Source organism: Somniosus microcephalus, chromosome 2, assembly GCF_052327205.1.
Source record: "Somniosus microcephalus isolate GS21.2 chromosome 2, FLI_Smic_1.0, whole genome shotgun sequence".
Taxonomy (NCBI): Eukaryota; Metazoa; Chordata; class Chondrichthyes; order Squaliformes; family Somniosidae; genus Somniosus; species Somniosus microcephalus.
In genome coordinates, this window is record NC_140988.1 from 18,151,112 (window position 1) to 18,174,770 (window position 23,659).

Sequence of the window (23,659 nt, forward strand, 5' to 3'; positions counted from 1 at the left end):
GCCTTACATCGGTTGTGGGCAAAATGCTAGAGTCCATTATTAAGGATAAAATAGCGGAGCACTTGACAAATGGGGAAAGGATCGGACAGAGTCAACATGGATTTACAAAGGGTAAATCGTGTTTGACTAATCTGCTGGAATTTTTTGAGGAAGTAACTGGTAAAATAGATGGGGGAGAGCCAGTGGATGTGGTGTACCTTGACTTCCAGAAAGCCTTCGATAAGGTTCCACACAAAAGATTATCATGCAAAATTAAGGCTCATGGGATTGGGGGCAAAGTATTAACGTGGATAGAGAACTGGCTGGCGGATAGAAAACAGAGAGTTGGAATAAACGGCTCGTTTTCGGAGTGGCAGGCAGTGACCAGCGGGGTGCCGCAAGGATCTGTCCTGGGACCCCAGCTGTTCACAATATATATAAATGATCTGGATCAGGGAATTGGATGCAATATTTCCAAATTCGCTGACGACACTAAACTAGGAGGAGGGGTGGGCTCTGATGAGGATGTCAGGAGGCTACAGTGCGATTTGGACAGGTTGGGGGAATGGGCGGATACGTGGCAGATGCACTATAATGTGGATAAATGCGAGGTTATCCACTTTGGGGGTAAAAACAGGAGGGTAGATTATTATCTAAATGGCAATAGATTGGGAGATGGGGAAGTGCAGAGGGACCTGGGTGTTCTTGTGCACCAGTCACTGAAGGAGAGCATGCAGGTGCAACAGGCGATTAAGAAGGCAAATGGTATGTTGGCCTTCATATCAAGGGGGTTCGAGTATAGGAATAGGGATACCTTACTACAGCTGTACAAGGTGCTGGTGAGACCGCATCTGGAGTATTGTGTACAGTTTTGGTCGCCCCATCTGCGGAAGGATGTTCTTGCCATGGAAAGAGTGCAACGGCGATTCACCAGGCTGATACCTGGAATGGCGGGAATGACCTACGAAGAGAGATTAAATAGTTTGGGCTTGTACTCACTGGAGTTTAGAAGATTGAGAGGGGATCTCATCGAAACATATAAAATTATGGCAGGCCTGGACAGGCTGAATTCAGAGAGAATGTTTCCAATGGCCGGGGAGCACAGAACCAGGGGCCACAGTCTAAAAATAGCGGGCAAATCATTTAAAACAGAGATGAGGAAGAATTTCTTCACTCAAAGAGTGGTGAGCCTGTGGAATTCCCTGCCACAGAGGGCTGTGAAGGCTAATTCAATAAATATTTTCAAGAGAGAATTGGATATATTTCTGAAGGCTAAGGGGATTAAGGGTTACGGAGAAAAGGCGGGGACAGGGTACTGAACTGGTAAGATCAGCTATGATCTCAGACGAAGATCAGCCATGATCTCATTGAATGGCAGAGCAGGCTCGAAGGGCCGAATGGCCTACTCCTGTTCCTATCTCTATGTATCTATGTATTTACCATTCAAATGAAAGAGGTCCATACCAACCTTTTGCCACGGTGCTGTTGGTAAGTCAGCTACTATCATTGGTTCCTTTGCTTGTTTGTTTTGGTGTTTCTGACAGGTCTCACATATGCCTATCATGTTCTCAATGTCCTTATTTATGCCAGGCCAATAGGCAGTGTCTCTTGCTCTCCTTTTGCATTTTTCAATTCTGAGGTGTCCCTCATGAATCCTTTTGAGCATGTCTTGACGTAGAGCCTGTGGAATGACTACTCTGTTCTGTTTTAGTGATAGTCCACTTGCGACACTTAACTCTGACCTGATGTGATAGTACTTTGGACAGGAACCTTTTGGCCAACCATGATGAATGTTCTCTATTACTGTTTGTAACACTGTGGCCTAGAAATTGGGTTCTGGTCTTGCCAGGGCTGTAGCGCCAGAAAGTTTGCGCCAGCGGTAATGCGGCAGCGCCCGATGAAAATTCGGGTGCGCCGGGCCCAGACGGCGGCGGGCGCTAAAACCCTCCTTTAGCGCCTCAAAACGGGCGTGAACTTGGGTTTCCCGGCGTTAATCCCCCGCTGCGGCACCCGATGCGGTGCGGCAGGCGGGGGAACTGCAGGCCTCCTCCTCCTGTTAAGGAGGAGCTGCCTGCAGCCGACAACTGTCCGGCGGATTGACCCGACATCTGAGCCCGGCACCTCGGGGAAGTGCCGGGCTCGCATGAGACACTGATCAGGGCCGCGGGGGGGGAATGCAGGAGTCCGGGAAGGGAGGTGCGGGCAGGCGGCCGCCGGGAACGCGGCCGGCCGCCGCTCCACCTTTATGCGCCGGCGCACACTGGGGGAAGACTCTGTTGCCAGAGTCTTAGTTGCGCCTGCCACGGGCGAGGCGGGCGCAACTGAATTTCGGCTTGGGGCCGGGTTACCACGGCAACCGGGATGCTGCGCACACCGATGACGTCATCGGTGCCGGCGCAGCGCTACCGGTCTACCGCCGCGGAAGGGCCCCAGGCAATTTAGGAACCGGCGCCAATTGCAGCGCTAGGCCCTCTAGCGCCGCAAAATCGGTGCTAAGGGCACTGAATTTCTAGGCCTGTATCTTTTACTGTTTCTTCTGCTATTTGCTTTGATTTTGTGTCTGACACGGGCAGTGCAGCAGTGACCAAACTCACATGAACATCCACGTCTTCCTCAGTAGAGCTCACATGACTCATTGTGGGTGCTCGGGATAGTGCATCTGCTAACACTATGTATTTGCCTGGTGTGTAGATCAGTTCAAAGTCATATCTTTGCAGCTTCATCATGAGTCGTTGAATCTTTGGAGACATCTCATTCAGATTTTCTTTTTATGATGGCAACCAGTGGGCAGTGGTCTGTCTCAACTGTGAAGGTGGGAAGTCCATATATCTAGCCATGGAACTTTTCTAGTCCAACTACCAAGCCTAGACATTCCTTTTCAATCTGGGCGTATCGACACTCAGAGTCAGTCATAGACCTGGAGGCATAGGCAACAGGCTTCCAATCTTCACCCTCTGCTTGTAGCAAGACCGCGCCTAGGCCATCTTTCGATGCATCCGTTGACACTTTGATTCTCTTTGTTGGGTCAAAGAAGGTGAGTACAGGTGTGGTTGTCAGCACTGTTTTGAGGTTCATCCACTCTTGCTCATGTCTTTCTGTCCATGCAAACTCATTTGTTTTATGTAGCAGCTCTCGCAGACAGGCTGTCTTGGCTGGCAAGTTAGGAATGAACTTTCCAATGAAGTTTATCATCCCCATGATGCGTAGCAGTCCTTTTTTGTCAGTGGGTCAGGGCATTTTGAGTATGGCATTTACTTTTTCCATATCTGGCTCTATTCCTTTATCAGATAGATTATCTCCTAGGAAAGTGACTTCCTGGACGGCAAACTGACACTTGGCTTTGTTGAGCTTCAGTCCATTCCGGCATATGCTCTGTAGCACTTTAGTCAGTCTCTCATTGTGTTCTTTCAGTGTGGAGCCCCAGATGATGATGTCATCAACATAGACCCGAACTCCTTCCAGACCTTCAATTATGTGTTCCATCGCTCTATGAAAGATTTCAGATGCAGATATTATCCCGAAAGGCATTCTGAGGAAACAATACCTGCCAAATGGTGTGTTGAAGGTACAGTATTTGGTGCTCTCTTCATCCAGGTATAGTAGCCAAAATCCTTGTGAGGCATCGAACTTTGTGAAGTACCTGGCACCTGACATTTCACTGGTGATTTCTTGTCGCTTGGGAATCTGGTAGTTGTAATGATATCAGCAAATAGTGATGGTATTTGCCTGTTTGATTATTTATGCCTTACCAGCATATTTGCCTGATTGATTATTTATGCCTGACCAGCAAAGGGCATGTGAGAGACAAGCAGTTTAGTTTTAGTTTCACTTTAGATGGATCTCTAAGATGGTGTCTCCTGTAATGCTGTTAAATTAGATGAACAAACTTTAGATTAAAAGACAATCTCTTTCAATGAATGTGTCGTCATTGAACCCACATACAAATCAATACATGGTGTCAGAAGTGATTGAAAGAGATGAAGAGGAAAAATCTGAAGTTAAATCAGCTCTCCACATATTAGCAAGCCAAAAGAGAACATCGTTACTTACCATTGGAGAATAGCTAACGAAGTGAAAAAATGGTAGGATTACACCCACCGGCGAAGCTTCAGTTGACAGGTAATGTGGCTGAAAATTGGAGAAGGTTCAAACAACGTTTGGAGTTGTATTTAGCGGCAATCGGAGCTGATGAGAAAAGTGATAAAATGAAAGCGTCAGTGTTCTTACATGTCGTGGGTGATGAAGCGCTGGAGGTGTATAATAACTTCACATTCGCTGCTGATGGAGACAAAATGAAGCTGGATAAAATAATGGAACAGTTTGAGGCCTACTGCATACCTAAATGTAACGTGACGTTTGAGAGGCACAGATTTTTCACATGTGTACAGAAAACGGGAGAGACTATTGATCAGTATGTGACTGAACTGAGAAACCGAAGCAAAACGTGTGAATTTGGGAGACTGACAGACTCGCTGATAAAAGACAGACTGGTGTGTGGTATTCCAGATAATGGTCTAAGGGAAAGACTGCTAAGAGAGCAAAATCTAGACCTGGGAAAAGCCATAGCACTGTGTAGGGCTACAGAGACTGTGAAGTCGCAGGCAAAGGAGCTGTTCAGTGACAGTAGCTGCAACGTGGATGCAGTGAGAAAGAACGGACACAAACCGTTTAACAAAAAGAGCACCAATGTGAAAAAAGAGGCGTGGCCAGCGAACAAAAATGAAAGGGGCAATCGAAAGTCATGTAGTCGATGCGGTACACAGCATACACCAAAAAAGTGTCCAGCATATGGTAAAACATGCAATAGTTGCAACAAAAACAACCATTATGCCCGTTGCTGCAAGAACCAAGCGCAACAAAGCAAGGTCCATACAGTAGATGAAAGCGAGATAGAGGAGTTCTATGTAGATGTTGTGCCTGAAAACAAAAAAGAAAAAAGAGACTGGATGTTGACACTAAAAGTGAATGACATACATATTCCATTTAAATTGGATACTGGAGCACAAGTTAATGTGATATCAGAGACTGATTTTAAGAAAATTAGACCCAGACCAAAGATACATGGAATAAAAGTGAAAGTGACAGGATACTCAGGTACTGATATACCAGTGAAAGGAAAATGCATTGTCAAAGTGACACACAAGGACAGAGAGCACACGCTAGCATTAATTGTGGTGCCAAAGGATGTGCAAGCCATACTAGGTTTAATAGCCTGTGAGAGACTGAACCTGGTAAAGAGAGTCCTCGTTGTGGAAAGCGAAGGAGAGACAGTCTATGATGAACTCATGAAAGAGTACAACGACCTATTTCAGGGTCTAGGCTGCCTTCCAGGAGAACACACGATCAGAGTAGATAAAAGTATGCCAACGGTCATACATCCATGCAGAAAAGTTCCATTTGCTCTTCAAAAGCAACTGAAGGCAGAGTTGGACAGGATGGAAAGCCTGAACGTGATTCAGAAGATAGATGAGCCAACTGAGTGGGTGAGTTCCCTCGTCGTTGTGGACAAAAAGAATGGAAAGCTCAGAATTTGCCTGGATCCAAGAGATCTAAACAGAGCAATAAAGAGAGAGCACTTCAAGCCTCCTACACGTGAGGAAATCATGTCACAGTTTGCAAATGCAAAGTATTTCAGCAAGTTAGATGCATCATCAGGATTTTGGCAGATGAAACTGGACGAGGCAAGTTCAAGACTGTGCACGTTCAACAGTCCATTTGGCAGATACAGATTCCTAAGGTTACCATTTGGCATTGCCTCAGCTCCTGAAGTGTATCACAAAACTATCCATATGATCTATGAGCACCTGGAGGGAGTTGATACATCAATGGATGACATCATAGTATGGGGAACCACGAGAACTGAGCATGACGCGTGACTGAAAAAAGTGCTGGAAGCAACAAGGAAAACAAACCTGAAGCTGAATAGAGAGAAATGCCAGCTCGGGGTGACAGAACTGACATTCGTGGGAGATATCCTTAGCAGTGAGGGCATCAGACCAGATCCCAGAAAGGTGTCCGCCATTGAGAATATGCCAAAGCCACAATGCAAAAAGGACGTGCAGAGGTTTAATGGAATGATCAACTACATGGGTAAATTCATATCCAACCTCTCAGAAAAGATGGCGCCACTGAGAAGACTAACTGAAAAGAACATAGTATGGGAATGGAATCATGAGCATGAGAAGTCACGGAGCGATCTAAAGAAACTGCTCACAGAGGAACCAGTTCTGAGGTTTTATGACCCAGCGAGACCCATCAAGGTATCATCAGATGCATCACAGAGTGGGCTCGGTGCTGTTCTTCTGCAAAAATATGACTACTGGCAACCTATTGCATATGCATCGCGCTCAATGACAGACGCGGAGACGCGATATGCTCAAATAGAAAAGGAGCTGCTCAGCGTCACATACGCCTGTGAAAGATTTCATCAGTTTGTGTCAGGACAAGCAATCAGTGTAGAGACTGACCATATGCCCTTGAATGCATTGTTCCAAAAGCCACTAAATAGCTGTCCGCTTAGAATACAAAGAATGATGATCAGGCTGCAACGCTATACACTGAATGTTGCGTACACACCGGGTAAGCTGATGTATACAGCAGACACGTTGTCCAGAGCTGTAGACCCAAGAGAGCCCGCAAACACCAAAATGGATGAAAAAGTGAACGCCTACGTGGACATGATCACAAGTGCACTGCCCATAGCAGATGCAAAAATGGAGCTCATAAAGACTGAGACAAACAAAGATGAAACAATGAGACGACTGAGGAAAAGCATCTTGGATGGATGGCCCAACATGAAGCAAGACTGCTCACCTGACATGGCAGAGTACTGGAACTGCAGGGCGGAACTATCACTGGTCGAAGACATCATCTACAAAGGAAGTAAAATAGTTATCCCAAAGAGTCTGAGAAAAGAGATGCTAAAAAGGATCCATGGAGGACATCTGGGAATCGAAAAGTGTAAGAAAAGAGCACGAGAGGTGATGTACTGGCCACGAATCAACCAAGATGTGACAAATGAGGTGTCAAACTGCACAATATGCCTGAAATATCGAGCAAGCAATCCGGTAGAACCACTAAAACCACAACCAGCGCCAGAGAGACCTTACCAGAAGGTAGGCGCTGACCTATTCGTATGTCAAGGGAAGGACTATCTTGTAGTCACAGACTATTACTCCCTGTATCCAGAGGTTTGTAGACTGTACACCACCACTGCAGATGCTGTGATAACATGTATGAAAGCAATATTCTCCAGACATGGCGTGGCAAGCGAGGTCTTCACAGACAACGGACCCCAGTTTTACAATGCAAGTTTCCGACACTTTGCCAAAGAGTGGGACTTTGTCCACACAACGTCAAGTCCTCACTATCCACAGTCCAATGGACTAGTGGAAAAATCGGTCCAGACAGTGAAAAGACTGATGTACAAGGCAAAAGACAGTGGAACTGACTTCTACCAAAGCATGCTTGTATACCGCACAACGTCGCTCGAGTGTGGTATGTCACCAGCCCAACTCCTTATGGGACGTCTGCTAAGGTCAAACCTACCCATCCCGGAGAACCTCCTGAAAACAAAAGAGGGGGAGAAAGTGAGGAATTTCAAAGAGCAACAGAAAGAAAAGCAAAAGTACTACTATGACAGAGGAACACAAAACCTACCTGAACTCCACACTGGTGACCAAGTAAGGTTCAAAGACAAAACAAACATATGGACTCAGAAGGGAACTGCCCTGAGTGAAGTACAACCAAGTTCATACACCATTCAGACAGATGAGGGTGCTGTTCTGTGAAGAAATCGTTGAGATCTTCTCATGGGACCAGCCACAGCACGTCAAAAGACTGATACTGTTGAACAACCTGATCACACAGCAGGTCAAAAGACTGATATTGTTGAACAACCTGATCACACAGCTGAGAAATCATCATCTGAGGCAACAACTCAGATTCAAGGACAATCAATCAGAAAATCCTCAAGACACGTGAAGCCTCCTGAGAGACTCATTGAGCAAGTTTAAGGACTCTTGTTATAGAAGGAAGTAATGTTATCTTATTCTCTCTTCAAGTTCTAGTGTATTTACATATTTCATGTGAACACACAAAACAAGGTTAAAAAATCTTGATAATGATAATGATAATGTAAGTTCATTAAGTGTTACAGTTAAAATGCAGAGTAATACAAAGAAAACATGTTGTTAGATAAAAGTAAAATACTTTTGTTTTAAGAAAGGGAGATGTAATGATATCAGCAAATAGTGATGGTATTTGCCTGTTTGATTATTTATGCCTTACCAGCATATTTGCCTGATTGATTATTTAGGCCTGACCAGCAGAGGGCATGTGAGAGACAAGCAGTTTAGTCTTAGTTTCGCTTTAGATGGATCTCTAAGATGGTGTCTCCTGTAATGCTGTTAAATTAGATGAACAAACTTTAGATTAAAAGACAATCTCTTTCAATGAATGTGTCGTCATTGAACCCACATACAAATCAATACAGTAGTGTTCACGTTTTATGTTTGCATTTAAGTCCTATGGATCCATGCATACTCTTAGATCATTGTTCTTTTTCTTTACACATACCATGGAGTTAACCCAGTCTGTTGGCTCTTCGACTTTCCTGATGACTCCTAGTGTGGTCATTCTGTCCAGTTCTTTCTTGAGCCGGTCACGCAGGGGTGCTGGAACTCTCCGTGGAGTATGTACCACTGGCTGAGCATTCTCCTTTAGCTGGATCTTGTAAGTGAATGGTAGAACTCCAAATCCTTTGAACACATCCTGGAAATTACTCACTACAGAATCCACTGAGTCATCTGGTCTGCTTATGGCACAGTTTATACGGTAGACTCTCTTGACCAGTTCTAAGTCCTCACAAGCTTTGTCACCTAGTAGTGAATCAAGTCCTTCAGCCACAACAGAAAACATGAATGATGCACTTTGTCTTTGACTGTCACTTTGAGTGTGCATACACCTAAGCTATCTATTTTCTGTCCATTATAGTTCTTCAGTAGTACTGACTTTTTCTGTATTTTGGGCTTTTCTTTCATATTTTTAATGTCACTCATACTGATTAAGTTTGCTTTTGCCCCAGTGTCTAGTTTCAATGTAACTAATGCTCCATTTACCTGCAGTGGCATTATCCATTTGTCCTCTTTTACTGCATTAACTTTATGTTCAGCATTGTCCATTCCTGAGGGCTGCACATTTTCTGTATCCTTTTTGATATTGTCACATGACACCATTCCTACAAAAAATGTCTCACTTAAATCAGTGTCCTCTTTTACTGCATTAACTTTATGTTCTTTCCTTGTTTTTTACTTTTGAAAAGCATTGTTTGGCAAAGTGATTCTTTCTATTACATTTTGTGCACATTTTCCCAAACGCTGGGCATTGTCTTGACTGGTGCTGGTAACCACAGCGTTTACAATTAAAAATTCCATCCTCTGATTGCTTTGCATTTCTGTTCTGCCCATGTTTCTTCCCCTCGTAGGACACAGCACCGACAGCAGCACAGTCACTCATTACAGTCGCATTATTATTAATTTCACTGAAAGTCTTTGCGTGCTGTTGAGCTAGCTCACTGGCATGGCATATTTTCACAGCATCCTCCAATGTTAGTTTGGTTTCTCTCAACAAACGTTCCCTGACCATTTTATCATGAATACCAAACACAACCTGGTCACAAATCATGGATGATTTCAGTTCAGAGAAATTACATGTCTGTGCTTTCAGTTTCAGATTGGTCACAAAGCTATCAAAAGTCTCATTTTGCTGCTGTGTCCGTGAATGGAACACGTACCTCTCATAGGTCTCGTTCTTTTTGGGAGAACAATGCGTATCAAACTTCTTTACCACATCGTCCATTTTTTCTCTGTCCTCCTCTTGATCAAATACAAATGTATTAAATACCTCAATGCCTGCGGGGGATCGAGACGCTGGCCAGAAAGGCGCAACAGAGGGAGGCAGACCCTGGCAACGGCCCACCAGGTCGCCTTTTTGTTCCCAACACGGCACGCTCACAAGTCCTGCAGTGGGGGCATTCGTTGCGACTCACCGGTCATCCAGGCACACCCAGGACACTGGAGTTCCTTCGCAGAAGGTTCTGGTGGCCCACCATGGAGAAGGACGTAAAGGCGTTTGTGGCAGCTTGTGCCATTTGTGCACGAAACAAGAACCCTCGATCTCGCCCCCAGGGTTTGCTGCATCCTCTCTCCATTCCCACCCGCCCCTGGTCACACCTCTCTGTGGATTTCATCACAGGCCTTCCACCATCTCAAGGCAACACTGTCATTCTGGTCATCGTGGATCGCTTCTCCAAAGCCTGTCGCTTTCTGCCCTTGCCCAAGCTTCCCTCAGCCCAAGAGACAGCCGAGCTCATGGTTCAGCATGTTTTCAGGTTGTTCAGTTTGCCTCTTGACATCGTCTCTGACCGTGGTCCACAATTCGCCTCCCGGTTTTGGAGAGCTTTCTACAAGCTCATTGGAGCTACTGTCAGCCTTTCCTCGGGTTTCCACCCTCAGTCTAATGGTCAAACAGAACGGATCAACCAAGACCTGGAGACGACCCTGAGGTGTCTCGTGTCCGCTAACCCTGCGACCTGGAGTCGTCACATCGTCTGGGCTGAGTACGCGCACAACACCTTGCGCTGCTCCCCCACAGGAATGTCGCCATTCGAGTGCCAGTTTGGTTTTCAGCCTCCACTGTTGCAGGAGCTCGAGGTGGGTGTTCCCTCCATGGAGAAGTTTGTCCAGCGCTGTTGATGGACCTGGAGGAGAGCACGGCTGGCTTTACAACGAGCTTCTCGGCAACGACAGATCCAGGCCAACAAGCGGCGCAGACCGGCTTCTTCATTCCGTCCTGGTCAGAGGGTCTGGCGTTCTACACAGGATCTCCTGCTGCGAGTGGAGTCCTGCAAGCTGGCGCCCCGTTTCATTGGCCCCTTCACGGTGTTGAGGAAGGTCAACCCGGTGTCCTACCGTCTCCAGCTGCCCCGCTCCATGCGGATTCATCCTACCTTCCATGTCTCCCGGCTCCGGCCAGTGGCCATCAGTTCCCTGACGCCTGCCACGAGGCCTCCTCCTGCTCTCCGCATCATCGAAGGCCAGCCTGCCTACACGGTCCGTCGCCTGATGGACTCTCGCCGGGTTCGCGGGGGCCTCCAGTTCCTGGTGGACTGGGAGGGATATGGTCCGGAGGAACGCTCCTGGGTCCCGGACCGGAACATCCTGGATCGCAATTTAGTGCAGAACTTTCTTCGTCGCCATGGACCCTCTGGGGGAATGTCAGGGGCCGTTCCTAGGGGGGGGGCGGTCCTGTCAGGAATGACCCAGATTCTGCCTTGTCTCGCCACCAGAGGGCACCATGAACTCTTAATTGTGTCCTTCTTTATTCCTAATTGTACTCACCTGTGCATGGTTATATGCCTACTATTTAAGTGGTGCTTAGTTTATGTTCATTGCTCAGTCTTGAGTTTCACTGCCTTGTGATACCTCTTGCTGGCCTGCTAGCCGGCATCTGTGCTGTTGTTATTTTGTTTATTTCAAGTAAAGTCTATCTTTGTTTTTGCAACCTAACCTCTGCCTCAGTTTGCCTTCCTGCAGTTGGGTTCACCAAGTTCCAGTCCTCACACACGAGGGTCATCTGGGAGGGGTAAAAATGAAGAGCCTAGCCAGGGCGTTTGTGTGGTGGCCGGGAATCGATAAAGAAATCGAGGATATGACCAAGAGATGCACAGGATGCCAGAAGGTCCAAAACGCTCCACCACAGGCCCCGCTACATCCATGGGAGTGGCCATCATCTCCATGGCAGTGGGTACACATTGATTTTGCTGGTCCATTTATGGACTCGATGTTTCTAATCGCTGTGGACACCCATTCGAAATGACCAGAGGTCATTAAAATGTCCTCCACCACCACGGAGAAAACTATTGCAGTCCTAAGGACCATCTTCACCAGGAATGGATTGCCAGAACAGATCTGTTCCGACAATGGCCCACAGTTTGTGTCTGAGGATTTCTGGAGGTTCCTGAAGAATAATGGGGTGAAACATTACACATCTGCCCCATATCATCCAGCCACAAATGGATTGGCTGAGAGGTTTGTTCAGACCTTTAAAAAGGCCATAAAGGCAATGTATAATGACGACATACCACTGCAACACAAGGTGGATAACTTCCTGTTTGCTTACCGGAATGCGACACATGCAGTAACCAACCAAACTCCAGCCGTACTGTTTTTCAACCGGAGACTAAGATGTCGCCTGGATTTGCTCAAACCAAACATAAGACGAGATGTTGAGGATAAGCAATTCCAGCACATAAATGAGAAGCCAACCAGGAACTTCAAGATAGGGCAACCAGTCTTGGCCCGCGACTACCGAACAGAAAAATGGCAGCCAGGCACGATATGCACACAGCAGGGACCACTAATGTACACAGTGGACGTTGGAGAGAGCATCGTGAGACGCCATGCTGACCAGATTCTAGAGTCACAGGAACAAGCCAAACCTGTACCACAAGCCTGTGCACCTGGTAATGAGCCCGAAGTACAGATTGCATCTACCTCAGAAGCAGGGGTATTGGAAGCTGACGAACCAACCAATGACAATGAGCCAGAATTGACTCCACCGCCAGAACAGGATACTCGAGAAAGGCGCTATCCAGTCCGGATCAGGAAGCCTCCTCAAAGACTGAACTTATAAATGACTATTCCAGTTGATGTATATATTACTGAGAAAATTGTAATTAGTTATTATTTAGTTGTTAAATGAATGTTATGTACTGTTTATCTAAAAGGGGAGGAATTGTTGTGTATGTACCTTTAAGGGAATAACTGGTCTTAGACTGCAGTACCGGCAGTGACCACCCCTGTATAAAAGGCCCTAGCAGGCTTCTGTCGTTTCAGTTTCAAGCTGCCTCTTGTTCAGTAAAGTACCTGTTAAACTGTTCTCCCAAAGTCAGTGTATTACTGAGGCGCGGACTTTACAACGGGGGATTCAGTTGCCCCCGTAGGATGGGGACAATGTCTGCCCTCCTTTCAGCAACTGGAGTGAGCACCTTCTCGTGTTTCTTCACTGTTTAAATACCACCATTCCTGGGTAATTAAAGTTAACATTCCTAGTGCCACACGATTCATTTTGTTGTATTTTTTTCTCAGCCTGGTCTCTGACTCCCTCCAGTGCAGTGCTGAGGGAGTGCTGCACTGTCGGAGGTGCCGTCTTTCGGATGAGACAGTAAACGTCTGCTCTCTCAGGTGGACGTAAAAGATCCCCTGGCACTATTTTGAAGAAGAGCAGGCGAGTTATCCCCGGTGTCCTGGCCAATAGTTATCCCACAACCAACATCACTAATACAGATTATCTGGTCATTTTCACATTGCTGTTTGTGGGAGCTTGCTGTGCGCAAATTGGCTGCTGCGTTTCCTACATTACAACAGTGACTACACTCCAAAAGTACTTCATTGGCTGTAAAGCACTTTGGGATGTCCAGTGGTTGTGAAAGGCGCTATATAAATGCAAGTGTTTCGCTCGTTCCATAGCACATCGTAAAGAGGTGACTTTCCCAGCCTGTCATTTAAAAATTTCATTTATTGAAAATGTTTAGCATTATTTATGCTTAAAGTCAGAGGCACAAGTTATATTATTCATGAAAAAGTTTGAAACTCGGGTAGTAAAACTTTAAAAGCATGTTCCATATTACCTCTCTATCTCTGTATCTTTTTCTCCCGCGCGCTCTATCTCTCCACAACAGTCTCCCCTCCAAACCCCCATCAAAGCCATCTTTTTGTGTATGCTCACCCCTCGCCCCTTTCAACATAATCTCTCCCTCCCTCTTTCCCTACTCAGCAGCATCTCTTGATCTCTCGTCCTCCTTGTCTCTTCCTACTCCACAACCTCCTGTCTCCCTCTCCCTGCACCTGATCCTTCTCCCCCATCAACCGGATCCTCTTCCCCCAACAGCAGAGGGCGTGTCTCTTTCTCCCCACTCCCAAGAAGATTGGTTTTTGTTTCTCTCTTCCCCCCTCTCCATCGCCCAACAGAGTTTGTTCCTTACAAAAGCAAAATACTGCGGATACTAGAAATCTGAAATAAAAACAGAAAATGCTGGAAATACTCAGCAGGTCAGGCAGCATCTGTGGAGAGAGAAACAGAGTTAACGTTTCAGGTCGATGACCCTTCGTCAGAACTGGAAAAAGTTGGAGAGGGGACAGGTTTTTAAGCAAGTGTAGGGGCAGGGAGAGGGGGGAGGAGGAAAGAACAAAAGGGAAGGTCTGTGATAGGATGGAAGGCAGGAGAGATTAAAAGACAAAAGGGACGATGGTGCAAGGCAAAAGGAGATGGTAATGGGACAAGTTAAGAAACAAAAGATGACTTTAGATGAAGTGTAAATGGCCCTGGCAAAATGATCGCCAGCTGCCATGTGGGAGAGAGAAAAAAAAATGAAAAAAAAGAGATGGGGCAGAGGTTATGGTCTGGAAGGTTATGGAAGTTTGTTCCTTACCTCCCCTCTCTCATTAGGATCTCTCCTGGCCTCCCACGTGGCAAGGTCTCCTTCCCTCTCTCCAATCCCACTCAACAGGCTGTCACTCTCTGTTCCTCCTCTCTTCGCCCCCTTCAAAATGTATAAAAATTGTTCTTAGCTGTATTTATTTTTGTTGCTTGCATTATTATATTATGGTTTATCCTCTTTTTAAAAAAAAATTCATTCTAAGGATGTGGTCGTCTCTGGCAAGGCCGGCATTTATGGCCAAACGTTAGTTGCCTTCGGCAGGTGTTGGTAGGCCTTCATGTTGAATTACTGAGTAGCGGTTTGATACAACTGATCAGCTCGCTTGGCCACTTCAGAGTCAACCACGTTGGACAATCTCGACAGCTTCACGGTCACTTTCACTGACGCCAGCTTTTCAATTCCCAAATTTTAAAAAACTGAACCCGAATTTTCAATCTGCCACGGTGGGATTTGAGCTCACATTCTCTGGATTATCAGTGCAGTAACACAAACCACTACACGACCGTACCCACTTGCACAAGTGGAGCTGCCGGGCATCAACTGATCACTGGTAGCTGCATTGAGAGAACCCAGCCAGCAGAGGGCAATAGGACGACACTTTCCCGCTGGGGAGGGAGCCTGGAACAGGGGCCCTGCTTTTCCTCACTGGCAGTCTCGCTGCCGGATCTGCAGCTTCCGGAACCTAGCACTTGACCGACCTAGTGCTGATCCCACTGAATTTCCCCTGGGGTTCATTTTATTTACTCCCACATACGTTGAGGTTCTGTCTCGTGTAAGCAGAAGGGTGTTTGGCCCAGAAAATTCTAAATTGCAGCTGCAAGGAATGAATCGATCACCCTGAAAGAAAAGACTTGCATTTATATAGTGCCTTTCACAACCTCAGGCCATCCCAAAGCACTTCACAACCAATGGGTTATTACTGCCACCTTCCCTGTGCTCGCTGACCTACATTGGCTCCCAGCTTCGATTTTAAAATTCTCATCTACGTGTTCAAATCCCTCCATGGCCTCGCCTCTCCCTATCTCCATAACCTCCTCCAGGCCTTTATCCCTCTGAAATCTCTGCGCTCCTCCAATTCTGGCCTCTTCTGCCTCTCCGACTTCCTTCGCTCCACAGTTGGCGGCCGTGCCTTCAGCTGCCTAGGCCCTAAGTTCTGGAACTCCCTCCTTAAACCTCTCTGCCTCTTTACCTCTCTCCTCCTTTAAGACGCTCCTTAAAGCCTACCTCTCTGACCAAGCTTTTCGTCACCTGTCCTGATGTCTTCATCGTTCGCTCGCTGTCAATTCTTTTGCCTGGTTAAGCTCTTTTGAAGCGCCTTGGGACGTTAAAGGCACTATATAAATACAAGTTGTTGTCGCTAAAGTGCAGTCAGTGTTACTTTGTAGGGAAATGCAGCCAGGTCCCACGAATAACAATGAGATAAATAACCAGATACATCTATTTATAGTGATGTTGGTTGAATGATAAATATTGGCTAGGACACCAGGATAACTCTCCTGTTCTTCTCGGAATAGCGCCACGGGATCTTTGGTCCACCTGAGAGAGCAGACAGGGCCTCGGTTTAACATCTCATCCGAAAGACGGCACCTCCAACAGTGCAGCACTCCCTCAGCACTGCACTGGAGTGTCAGCCTAGATTACATGCTCAAGTCTCTGGAGTGGGACTATGAACCCATGACCTTCTGATTCAGAGGTGAGGGTGCTACCCACTGAGCTAGGACTGACAGAAATCCCACTTTGTCTTGGAGCAGGATCAGCAGAGGAGCTGGCAGTTGATGGGTGGAGCTAATGGTGGGAGGAGCTAATGGTGGGCAGAGCTAATGACGGGAGGAGCTATTGTTGGGCAGAGCTAATGGTGGGAGGAGCTATTGTTGGGCAGAGCTAATGGTGGGAGGAGCTACTGTTGGGCAGAGCTAATGGTGGGAGGAGCTAATGGTGGGAGGAGCTGAACCTGGGCGGAGCTAATGGTGGGTGGAGCTAATACTGGGCAGAGCTCATGCTGGGTGGAGCTAATACTGGGAGGAGCTAATACTGGGAGGAGCTAATGCTGGGTGGAGCTAATGCTGGGAGGAGCTGAATCTGGGCGGAGCTAATGCTGGGTGGAGCTAATGCTGGGTGGAGCTAATACTGGGAGGAGCTGAATCTGGGCGGAGCTAATGCTGGGTGGAGCTAATGCTGGGTGGAGCTAATACTGGGAGGAGCTGAATCTGGGCAGAGCTAATACTGGGAGGAGCTAGTGGTGGGCGGAGCTTCTGCTGGGTGGAGCTGAATCTGGGCGGAGCTAATGCTGGGAGGAGCTAGTGGTGGGCGGAGCGTATGCTGGGTGGAGCTGAATCTGGGCGGAGCTGAAGCTGGGAGGGAGCTAAAGCCAGATGGCACTAAGGCCAGGTGGAGATCTACTGCTGTGAGCAGATCTAATGCCGGGTGGAGCTTTGGCTGGATGGAGATCTAAAGCTGGGGGGGAGCTAAAGTTGGGAGAAGGCAAGGCTGGATGGAGCTACGGCTGGGTAAGCCCACCATTGGATGGAGCTAATGGTGGGCTCTAAGCTGCTGAGATCCTAAGCTCTGGAATTCCCGCTGTAAACCTCTCCGCCTCTCTACCTCTCCTTCCTCCTTTAAGACGCTCCTTAAAACCTACCTCCATCTGCCCTAATATCTCCTTATGTGGCTGGTGTCAACTTTTGTTTGATAACATTCCTGTGAAGCGCCTTGGGAGGTTTTACTACGTTGTTGTTGGTGGGGAGATCACGTATGCCAATAGTCCGCATTTCACGCAAGCAGTTTTGAGGCCAGTGTCTGCTTGTTTGCTTCCACTGTCCCAGTGATGGGATGTTGAACATACCCGCAGCTTAAGTTCCGACATGTCAAGCCCCACTTTCTGTACAACTACATGTCATTGACCTAGATTCAGGGCTGTACTTGCGTTATCAGCTTTTGTTGGTTTTCTAGGTTGTGCATGTGCGAGAGGAACTAACTATCTTTGAAGCTCTCGCTACCCAACAGAGCAAAGTGGATCACTCAGGGTGGAAGAGGCTGAGGGAGCCTGAGAGGGAATCTCAAGGAAAGGTCCTATTGAGGATGAAGTAGAAGAGAAAACTCGTGGACAGGAGGAGGGGGGGGTAGAGAGACTATTGAAGATGGAGATAACTTACTTACGAAAGGGCGAAGAGCAGCTGTTGTGGACTCACCATTACAAGTCGCCTGGATAAATTGTTCATCGACTGCATGTTCTGCCTTTGCACGAAACTAGTTCTCTCCGATTAGCTGAGCCACCGTGACTGGCATGAGCTGATGTGGACTTTTAACCTTGAGATCTTTAGAAATACAGGAACTCAGGTCACAGATACGATAATGTCCCTTCTCTATTGCTGAGCTGCTCGCAGTGATCCTGCACCTGATGTGCGGGGTTTGCCCTATTGATACTGCAGGGTGGAATCGGCAACAGTGGCGAACTCTGCACGTGCAGCTGGTCTGAAGCCACAGTTAGTGCCAAGTTGCCATAGATCCTTTCCTCTGCTGCCCACATCCTAACTCACACCAAGTACCGATCACATTCGCTCCTTGCTGCCCTATATTGGCTCCCAGCACCTCAAGTTTAAAATTCTCAGCCTTGTCTTTAAATCCCTTCATGACCTCTGTGTGTCGAGGCTGCACTGTGTAAAGGAAAATAAATTTATGTAGCGCCTTTCACGACCATCAGCTGTCCCAAAGCGCTTTACAGCCAATGAAGTACTTTTTTGAAGTGTAGTCACTGTCGTAATGTAGGAAATGTAGTGTAGAAATGTTATTTTTTTGGAGAATGGTTGTGCTAAATCCTTCATAGAAAGGAGAATGTACATTGCATTGCTAAGATAAATGAGAGGGATCTTAATCCAACAAAATTCAGGATCTTGAGCTGAGGAAGGATGTTCTTGCCATGGAGGGAGTGCAGCGAAGATTCACCAGACTGATACCTGGGATGGCAGGAATGACGTATGAGGAGAGAATGGGTCCATTAGGCTTATACTCGCTGGAGTTTAGAAGAATGAGAGGGGATCTCATTGAAACTTATAAAATTCTAACAGGACTAGACAGACTAGATGCAGGAAGGATGTTCCTGATGGTGAGGGAGTCCAGAACCAGACGTCACAGTCTAAAGATAAGGGGTAAGCCATTTAGAACAGAGATGAGGAGGAATTTCTTCACCCAGAGAGTGGTGAACCTGTGGAATTCTCTACCACAGAAGGCAGTTGAGGCCAATTCATTAAATATATTCAAGAAGGAGTTGGATATATTTCTTAAGGCTAAAGGGATCAAGGGATATGGGGAGAAAGCAGGGACAGGGTACTGAATTTGGATGATCAGCCACGATCTCATTAAATGGCGGAGCAGGCTCGAGGGGCCGAATGGCCTACTCCTGCTCCTATCTTCTATGTTTCTATGACCTTGAAAACTCTCAACAAGAGGAGTCGAATGCCCCATTTATTTAAAGCCCTAAACTGAGCAGCAACAGCAGTGTGGCACAAATAAGGCTGCAGTGAACACTGTTTGCCTTTATGTTGTTCCAAATTTTTTGGAATCCATAACCGCAGTATAAATGAGTTGATTGCACAGCACCAGCTGCCTCTGGCTATATTACTACTAGAGGTTTGGCACTACAAAGACAGCAGTATGTGTAGGATGTAGAGCATGTCTTGTGGGCACCTTAGTGATAAATATCTCCACACAAGCTCCCTGGTGGCTCATTTGGGGTAGGCTCTGCTGAGCATGGCCTGGAATGGCCCCAAGTTCGATCCCCAGCCTATGCGGGGTTAGCTGATCTGAATCAGGCTGGCGGTGGGGAATCTAGGGCTCAGGAGAGCAAAGGTCAGGCAGGGTCCCTCCTGATCTCCGGGTGTTCAAGTCACTCCTGATTGCTCTCCAGTGGGCCCCCCCCTTGCTGGATCTTCCCTCTGAGGTGGGACTTGCGCCTGTCGTCCCATTGAACACAACTTTGGGCCCTTATCAAGTGTAAAGTTTGGACTAAAATGAGAGGACATAAGAACATGAGAATTAGGAGCAGGAGTAGGTCATACAGCCCTTCGAACCTGCTCCACCATTCAATAAGATCATGGCTGATCATCGATCTCATCTTCACTTTCCCGTCTGATCCCCACATCCCTTGATTCCCCTAGAGTCCAAAAATCTATCGTTCTCAGTCTTGAATATACTCAACAACTGAGCATCCACAGCCCTTTGGGGTAGAGAATTCCAAAGATTTACAACCCTCTGAGTGATGAAGTTCCTCCTCATCTCAGTCTGAAATGGCCGACCCCTTATCCTGAGACTATGCCCCCTCGTTCTAGACTCTCCAGCCAGGGGAAACAACCTCTCAGCATCTACCCTATCAATCCCCCTCAGAGAGATGTTGGGCTCGATTTTGTCAATGGGGAGCTTTTGGAGGCGGGACTCCCACTTTTCGGGTTGTAGTCCCGCCTCCATCGACTTGTGGTCAACCCACACTACTTTTCATTGATTGACCTTGTTAAGCCTGCCCAGCGGGCTCAGCAGGCCAATTAAAGGATACCTGGTTACTGGTGACGTCAGCATTTGACATTTCATCTGTCAAGAGCTTTTGACAGATGAAAAATCAACGTTTGACAGCTCTGTGAAGCTGTCAAACACTGACAATCTGTCTTCTAACTTGAGTCCTTCTACTCAGACTCAGTTAGCGAGCTCTCCAGACCAGAAAGCAGAGGCTGCAGCTTTTGACAGTTCAGCGGCCATTCTGCTTTCTGTGCCGGTGAGCTGAAGGAAGGAAGCCTGCAGGAGGAAGTAAAACTTATTAAAACACTTTACACTTACCTCTGCACACATGCACCCATCACTCACCTGCACAACGGACATCTCGACCCCTCCAACCCCTGCAGACCGACGGTCCACCTCACTAACTTGGCGTGGTTCGGAGCCATCGGACAGCCCACACTTCAGGGCTAAAAATAGGGATTAGGCAAAAAACTGCCTGTTAACTACCTGTTAACAGGCAGTTAATTGGCACTAATCCCCTTCCCACCTCGGGGAGGCGGCTCCCAGCACAGGTCGGGCACCCACCTCCTGGGACATTGGCACGGAGGCGGGTTGGAGGCGGGATGGGTTCCTGCCCCCCGATTCTGCAATTTTCCCACCACTCCCACCTCCAAACCCGCCTCCTCGGGGCTTGGAAAATCGAGCCTGTTATCTCTGTCCTTTTTCAGTAGAACTGACACAATGAACTGGCTATCCGCTCCCACCCACCCACCCAGTTTGAAACGTCTTCATTTCACAGATGCAGTTAAATTCTTACAATCCATTACAAAGGCTAATCCCTGATAGGAGAAGGAGTTTCTGAGTTTAAAGGATTGCAGGGACACTGGGGCTGCCAAATAGATTTTCAATCCGCTTAACCCTACCCTCCGGCTTCAACTATACTGTAAAGAAGCAACTTAAACTAATCTCGAGCGAACCATTAATTCTACCAAATGACTAATTGCAGTCTCTGTCAGAGACTTACCAGTAACACAGCAAGGTGAGTGGGACGTTCGGAGGGTGGGCCTCGATAAGACAGTAACCCTGGCTTTATGATTAAGCATATGATCCGCAATTGGAAAATGCGTGGACAAGCTGAATTGAACAAAATTCCTTTGGAAGTGTAGGAATTGAAAGCAATAGAACAAAGGAGTGCAGGAAATACTATCCTGAGGGCTCAGGGGTGAACATGCAGTTCATTCACATGTAATACCAAAGTTGCTTATTGCTGCACACAGAATGTTCACTCTCTTGGTCTCCATAGCCTAGATTTCAACATGCGGACAAATTGTTCAATAATAGTACATTTATTATAAGCATTTTCTTATGTGCTGAAAGCAGCCCAATCAGCGATTTTGATGTTTCCCAATTCAACTCAAGGGCTATCGGAGCCAGTATAAACATTTACACAAAGCAGAAACCAAGAATTATACTGCCCTCATATGTTTACTGCAATGGACCTGTTACCGATTGACTTCTTAAGTAATCTGAACTCAGTGGCCTCGATTTTCATTGAGCCGTGGAGGCGGGCTTGGAGGCGTGTGGGGGGTTAAAATCGCAAAAACTGGCGGGCGGGACCCCCCCCCCCGCCGGCTTGGTTTCCCCCCCCCACCCCCGGCCTGGTTCCCGACTCCGAGCAAACTGAACTCAGTCGTGTCTGATGGTCCCGACTCCATCCCGCATCCAACAGGCCCTTAACAACCACTAAATGGCCTCTATAATCCTATTTTGAAAGGCCCTTGCGAATTTAACCCTTTTCCCACATGAAACACGCCTGGTGGGAAACACGAAGGTGAAACCTGGCGGGAGCACTATTGGATTGCTGACTATCAACTGCAGGTCAACCATTAAAGAGGAGATTTGATCAGGCATGATTTGCAGGTGGCAGGACTTAGTGGTCTCAGGTCTGGGGGAACTTTTAGAAGGCTTAACCACACCTGTGGAAGGCTGGAGCCTCACACCCATCTCCAGTGTGACCTCCTGGGAAACCCCTCTCGCCACCTTCACTCAGCGCTTCCTCAACGGAGGCATATACCAGAAGCATGGGAGCCATTTATTTCCTTCCCATCTGGGCATTAGAGGAGCTCGAGCACCAGGCATGGCAGCAGCAGAGCCAGGAACAACAGCACCAACAGCAGCAGCAGGAGCGCCAGGCTGCTGCTCACCCATCTGAAGCTGCACAGGCCAGAAGGGGCCAACGCCTGGAAGCCCGTCGGCACAGGAGATACCCCCCAAACAGGGTCTACAGACGCAGGGTCAGCTACCTCAACATGTCTGTGCAGCAGTGCCAAAGGCGGCTCTGACTTTCGCGAGAGGTAGTGACTGACATCTGCGCAATGCTAAAGCAAGACCTGCTGCCCAGAAGACCAGGTGGACAAGCATTACCAGTGGCCATCAAAGTCACCACCGCACTTTTTTGCCCCAGGCTCATTCCAGGGATCAGCAGCAGACATCAGCGACATCTCCCAGGCAGCCGCACACACTTGAATCACGCAGGTAACCGATGCCCTCTTTGCCCTCGCGCACAATCACATCCATTTCACCAAGGATCGAGCAAGTGTCACGGCGCGAGCGGTTGGATTAGCTAATCTGGCAGGCTTTCCAAGGGTGCAGGGCATTGTTGACTGCACACATGTGGCCCTTAGGGCCCTTAGGGCACCCCATCGCAATCCAGGTATTTTTGTCAACCGCAAGGGCTTCCACTCCCTCAACGTGCAGCCTGGCAGTTGCCATGACTCCTTCATACTGCGCCAGTCTAGTGTGCCTCTGCTATTCAGTCCGCCAGAACAACTTAACAGATGGCTACTTGGAGACAAGGGCTATCCCCTGAGGATGTGGCTAATGACGCCGTTGAGGAGGCCAGCCAACGAAGCTGAGGAGAGCTACAACTCCAGCCACATTTCCACCAGATCCATTATCGAGCAAACCATCAGTTTGCTGAAGATGCGCTTCAGATGCCTGGATAGATCAGGTGGAGCCCTACAGTACTCAGCAGCCAGGGTCTCCAGAATCGTCGTGGCTTGCTGTGCACTGCACAACATGGCACAGCGTCGTGGCTTGCAGATTCCTGAGGGCCAAGTGGCTCCTCACATATCCTCCTCAGATGAGGAGGAGGAGGAGGAGGAGGAGGAGGAGTGTGAAAACGAACATCCTGCAGAGGCCCATCAACCAGCGGCAGCAGTACGTGAGAACATTGCTGCCCGGGATGCAAGGAACGCACTCATCCTGGCCAGATTTGCTTATCCTAGTCAATCAAACACTTTTGCCTCGCAGCTTCTTACCAGAGCTTTGACAATGACCAAGAACGAGAGGATTCCTAGCACTCTGACCACCATACTGATAGTTGCAAGTATTCCTAAGGCCTCAGTGTGGAAGTCCCAATAGCGAAATGACAGATGCTACAACTGCAACATTTGCCATCAGAATTTTTATGTTCAATAACGTCGTGATGGCATTTATACAATAAACACAAAATTACACCCAAGTGACTACCCTTGTGACTATTTGTGCAGAATTTTCCTCTTACGCGTGCTCCTACATGGTGCCTCCCCTGTGGCTTCAGCAGATGTGGAGGCCCCTTTCTCACTTTGCTGCTGCTCCTGTCTCGACACCTTTGGCAGGCGTCCTCTGGGGTTGCGAGCCTGTGAGGGCTCATCA